Raw genomic sequence first — 6544 nt, forward strand, 5'->3', positions numbered from 1 at the left:
GTGATCTCCTCTATATATATATATATACATACACACACACACATGTATATATATAAATATGTTACAAAAGTTAGCTATTTATATAAATATATATACATCCTACTATAACGGAGAATGGCTTGGACGTCCATCTATCTGTGTATGTGACCTAAATGATAAATACGATGGTGTTACCCGTTTTGCTGAATTACAAGATCTCAGTGCAAGAAGTGGTGATTGAAGTTTGAGAAATGTGGTGTCATATATTGATTGGCAGTACAATAAAAAAATCCATAAAAGTTTTCACACTTTGGTTATTCAAGATTCAGACAATTATAAAATAATTATGCTTTTCGCAACAACCATTTCTTTAGATATATAATTTTGAATAAAATTACGCATCTCACAACAAGAACATGACTTTCACTTGGACAATACTTGAGAATTTGACTATATCCAATTAATTAGATTATTTTAGATATTTATTGCTGCAAATGTTTATATATTCTCATCCGTATTTAGTTCTCACAGGATATCTACTTCAGTAGAGAGAATGGGCAAATTTAAGTCTTTGCTGCCTCGCAGTTTAATAAAAATCATTCTTGATCATGTCATTCTTAAGAAAGACATTTGACATACACTCGTTAGTCAACTACCATAAACAATAATAGATTATATGTTGAATTTTCATTCAAATTGTAGAAAACATAAAACAGTTAAAATAAAAATACTTTCATGTGACTTCCCAATATTCTTTAATTAATTATTGTTCAGGTAAAATACCTTGATTAAATAACAAAAGTATTTGTGAAATTATTATGATAAATTTTGCTTTATATTTTCATAGACGGTTTTGTTTCAGAACTGATTCGAAATGTTGTATATTATTATCTCATATGACGTTCAGTCTATGAGTAATGGTCAATCAATGCAATAAATTTTTGCTCTTGTCCTACTGTCTTCAGGAAACACCAGAGAAAATAACAGGTCGTTATCCTATCAATCCTCTCGAATAAACTTAGAAACTTCAATAAGTTCAACTTTTACCCTTATTTATTCAGCCGAAGACACGCTAATGAAATCTTAACATGATTTCATGAAATTTGCCCATACTCAGAGTTATCTTATCACTTAAAATTGCCACCTCTTACAGGTATTTTATTGAATTGTTACTGCATACAATGCAGTCATTTCTTCGTCAACCTGACGATGACCGAAGAAGGTCAAAACGTTGTTTGCTCTTCTATGTAAAATATTTTCTCAACCCAAACGTGCCGTTTTTGCATATATAATGTCTTAACTGGTTAAGTGAAAAGATTTGCAGATTTCTTTCCTCAAGACAAATACCTTAAGAACTAGTCAAATTAAAATCCAGGAAAAGCTGTGTATAACTAAGCCTCCATGCTAATACAGGAATCATAGTTCCTTTGTGTTCTGGTAGCATCGTCTTGTGACTGTTCATCTTATCACAGCGTACGTTGGCTGTGGACTGCGGACGTCATCCACTCAACCAGCAAAGAACGTTGTTTCTTTTCAACACAAAAGTACCGTAACTTTCATTCAGGTAGAGTAGATATTGTCTGCTATAAAAACAAAGACAAAAAGGCAACTTGAATAAGCCAACTTCAACGGTTTATGTACTACATTTTGATCAGAAAACTTCGTTCTACAAACTAAAGAAATGTGAACAACAGTTTATATATAACCAGGTAGGAAATATATGACATTTTTACATATTACACTTTTGGTACCTCGTCTGTTTCACGTTTCTCATTAAACTTGAAATTAAAATTAAAATTTAAAACCAACAGGTTTTAAACTCTTAACATACTTGAGGAGCATGTTATCACTCTTTTATTCCTAAGACTATATAAACATCACACGGACGTCACTTACTATAAGAATTAAACACTTAATTATGGCGTAAAATGAGATACAATATGAGATAATGCATAATAATAATAATGATAGAAAAGACCCTTTAATTATAATTTTAAAATAAAAAATGATATATCATAAAATTAATATATCATCAAGTGATTTTTTTTTTACTTTTCAATTGAAAGGAAAAAAATACCGTAATTATAATACATGACTTTACAAAACCGAAAGCTCTTTAACAATGAATTCAACACAAGAATGCCGTTTAACAATGAATAAAATACAATAATATCCTTTAACAATAAAGAATTCGTAAATCAACGCTTTAAAAAAGATATACTATGTAAAAGTACATACTTAAATCCGTAAAAATGTCCTTTAGTGTTTAAGACTCATAGAATATGTAAATTGATATGTAGAATTATACACGGACTACAGAAAAATCTACATAAAAATATACTTTGATGAATAAATATTATTATATGTAAGACAAACTTTAGAAACAATAAACTATTTCCTTTAAAGGGAAGTAGATCAACACTATGTTAAAATGATTAAAAAGACAAAAAATGCTGAAAAATTTAGATCTTAAACGAAGAACTTTTACGTTTCTTTCAGAAGGATCAATGTATTTGTTTATTTGTTTTTGAATTTCGCACAAAGCTACTCGAGGGCTATCTGTGCTAGCCGTCCCTAATTTAGTGGTGTAAGACTAGAGGAAAGAAAGCTAGTCATCACCACCCACCGCCAACTCTTGGACTAGTTTTTTTTACCAACGAATAGTGGGATTGATCGTCACATTATAACGCCGCCACGGCTGAAAGTGCGACCATGTTTGGTGTGTTGGTGATTCGAACATGCGACCCTCAGATTCTCTTACTCATGAACGCAAACCGTATCAATGTTGACAGAGTCTCTTCTTACACTTAAAACGCATAAATAAATCCTTGCACTGTTACATTTAACATTATTGACCTATTTCTTTCTTATACACCCTTTTTGATTTTCTGATTTGTTTTTTTAACAAAATCCCTAGTATTGTGCGAAATGTATCACGTACTTTGGATTGGAGTAAATATGGTGTTATTAGCATATTATTATACAGCCTTTTTTACTTTCATTCTGAACTTCTTAGTAATAATTCCTATAATGGTGTAAGCCTTCAATCCAATCTATCACATTAAATTTTTGAAGTTTTTGTACGGTTACATTTATATCCAATTTCCTTGTTTTATGTCTTTGTGAACCAATATGCTCTCAGTTCTAAAACAGTCGTCCTGGTATATTACTCTGTTATATAGACTATTTGGGGTAACCGTGCCGTGGACGAAATTTATGTAAATTCAGGATTAATAAAAGGTTATCTCAGAACATGAAAAGTTGTTTCCTTTATATATACTTTTAAAGAGAGCAAAACACATCATGTGAAATCGTAAATTTGAATGTATCTCTTCATGGACCCAACAAAGCTTCATGCCACAATTTGGTGAGACCCAACAAAGCTTCATGCCAAATTTGGTGAAGATTCATCAGTTGGTGCGAAGTAGTGGTAAAAACAACAAAACAGAAACACTCACTTGTACAGCAAAATGCGAAGTTGATAATTTGTGTATATTTCTCTGTCGACCTAATAAACCTCAATACCAATTTTGGTGAAGATCCATACACACCTTGTGAAGTATTTACATGGACATATAATAGACAGTGCTATTATCTTTATATAGATGACTCTTGTAAATTAGATCTGCATGTGATGTATTCATGACGTCATATCTGCACCCTGAAAATGGAGAAAAATAATAAGATTCTCCTTGACAGGAAGCGGAAGCGAAACGAGAAAATCGTGACGCTATTGCAACTCTATATCTACACAGGATAAAAATTTCGTAAAATTGGGGGCTGTACATCGCGTAATAAAAACGTTTTTTTCAGTATCATTTAAGTAATTATAGTTTGATATTCAATGTTACAGTAGAGTAAGCAGACAAACCAGAATTATTAACATGTACTTACATTTGTCTGCCTAGTTACAATAAAACAAAATTAAACGAAAGACACATTTATATTGACATTAAAACATCATTTATTCCGAAAATTTATTTTCTAATCAGTTATTATAAAATACGTTATAAACGAATAGATCTACTTTTCATTTCTGCCGCTTTTTGATTTGAACAAAACACGAGCTCTGTCTGTCAGAAGTGGGATTCGAACCCACGCCCGGAATACCGGACTGCGACCTGAACGCAGCGCCTTGGACCGCTCGGCCATTCTGACATGTAAATACTTCTTGACTAGTACATTTTCCTAATTTTTGTACTGTTTTCAAAATATAAATTGTATAATATATTCGAAATAGTGTGAAAATAAAATAAAGAACACTTATCTATATTTTCAAATATAACACAGATTTGCATGCATTGAATAATATCTGCTATACCATGATCAATAAATATAGAACACAAAGTTTCCGTTTCATTGGCACAGGGTAATTCCGGAGGCTTATAGCACTAAAGACCGCATTTCGATACTTGTGGTAAGCACATCTCAAGTCCGTTGCACGGCTTTGTGCTTAACTATTAATAAAGAAACAGAGAACTTTGAGTTTTTTCATTAAAAGATAAATGAATAAAACACGTTGCAAGTAATAAAGGGAAGTTTAAATTTAGATAATCCTACTTTGTACTTTACGTTTTTCAAGATAAAAGTCTCTAGTTGTACACAAAGTTGTTTATCATATAATCTCTCTCTTTCTAAAATTATAACTATAACACAATACTTTGTTTAAATATTCAGTAGGTTATCCATGTAATATATTTTGTATGAATTCAGTCAACAATTCTGCGTTGGAATAAATTATTATTATTTTTACAATTTTGTCACGGAGCCAAATGGTCAAATAATCTTGATGCAATAGTTTCCATTTTCAATGAGCAAGTGATGAAACCACACGTTACTTAATAGGTGTATTTTAACCTTCAAACGTTTGTTGGTGAAAACTGTTCAATATGTTACAAATTAGCACTGACCTGTTGAATATACTAATATAGGGTATGTGTTTGTGTTTTTCTTATAGCAAAGCTACATCGGGATATCTGCTGTGTCCACTGAGAGGAAATGAACCCCTGATTTTAGCATTATAGAACCGGAGACTTACCGCTGTCACAACGGGGTGCACTAACACAGAGCATTAATCCATTTTGAAATGCAGGTCATTTTTTTTTTTTTTTTTTTCCTGGCCTTACATCACAACTGAAAATATAGGAATCTTTAAATCACATTTTCCACTCAAAACAAATATTGTTGGAACTCTGAAGTTTTTTGGCACCAAGTTCAGATCAATTGGATTAACAAAAACAAAATGGAGGATCTTTCATTTCTCTCTAAGAGTGTGCTGTTCTGTCATACATACATTTGTAAGCGTAAATAGGATGTTTGTAAAAAGACATTTTTGACCAGTATAACTGTAGATTATTTAAATATTTTAACTTTTTTACAATATTATTTTTTTGAAAAAAGAAATACATTATACTAAAAAGTAATAACGCTTGAATTTCCTCATCATTTGACATAATGTCGAATATACAGTTTTAAGAGTCAGAACTCGTTTTTAACACAAAATATCGATATTCCATGAACTGATTTCCTAGCAAGTATTACATAGGTCCACTTAATAACAACAAAATCAGCAGAATATTTTAAGTAATGTGAAATTGAAAACTCGTCTAAATTTTAAACATTGAAAAACAGACTGGGCACGTGAGATGTGTGTAAAACAGCTTTATTACAACACAAAAAACAAAAGAAAAATAGTGTTCTTACTTACATAAAAGAATGTACAATGTCTTAAGTGTGATGTCGGGAAAACCCACTTGTAGAGAAATATATATGCAAAAACGGCTCGTTTGGGTTGAGAAAATATTTTTCATAGAAGAGCGAACAACGTTTCGACCTTTTTTGGTAATCGTCATTTCTTCGTGAACCTGACGATAACCGAAGAAGGTCGAAACGTTGTTCGCTCTTCTATGTAAAATAAATTTCTTAACCCAAACGTGCCGTTTTTGTATACATAATGTCTTAACTGGATAAGTGAAAATATTAGCAGATTTCTTTCCTCAAAACAAATGCCTTAAGAACTAGTCAAATTGAAATCCATGGAAAGCTGCGTATAACTAAGCCTTCATGCTAATACAGGAATCATAGTTCCTTTGTGTTCTGGTAGCATCGTCGTGTGACTAGTCATCTTCTCACAGCGTTCGTTGGCTGTGGACTGCAGACGTCATCCACTCAACCAGCAAAGAACGTTGTTTTTTCAACACAAAAGTACTGTAACTTTCATTCAGGTAGAGTAGATATTGTCTGCTATAAAACAAAGACAAAAAGGCAACTTGAATAAGCCAACTTCAACGGTTTAATGTACTACATTTTGATGAGAAAACGTCGTTCTACTAACTAAAGAAGTGTGAAGAACAGTTTATGTATAACCAGGTAGGAAATATATGACATTTTTACATATTACACTTTTGGTACCTCGTCTGTTTCACGTTTCTCATTAAACTTGAAATTAAAATTAAAATTTAAAACCAACAGGTTTTAAACTCTTAACATACTTGAGGAGCATGTTATCACTCTTTTATTCCTAAGACTATATAAACATCACACGGACGTCACTTACTATAAGAAT

The 6544-nt window shown here is 31.7% G+C and overlaps 1 non-coding gene across 1 annotated transcript; it reads right to left on the reverse strand.

Moving 5' to 3' along the window:
* Positions 1 to 4053: 4053 nt before the first annotated feature.
* Positions 4054 to 4137, reverse strand: TRNAL-CAG (transfer RNA leucine (anticodon CAG)). Its single transcript has one exon. It is a non-coding gene; the product is annotated as a tRNA-Leu (tRNA).
* Positions 4138 to 6544: the final 2407 nt, after the last annotated feature.

The sequence above is a fragment of the Tachypleus tridentatus genome, chromosome 12 (assembly GCF_004210375.1).
Source record: "Tachypleus tridentatus isolate NWPU-2018 chromosome 12, ASM421037v1, whole genome shotgun sequence".
NCBI lineage: Eukaryota > Metazoa > Arthropoda > Merostomata > Xiphosura > Limulidae > Tachypleus > Tachypleus tridentatus.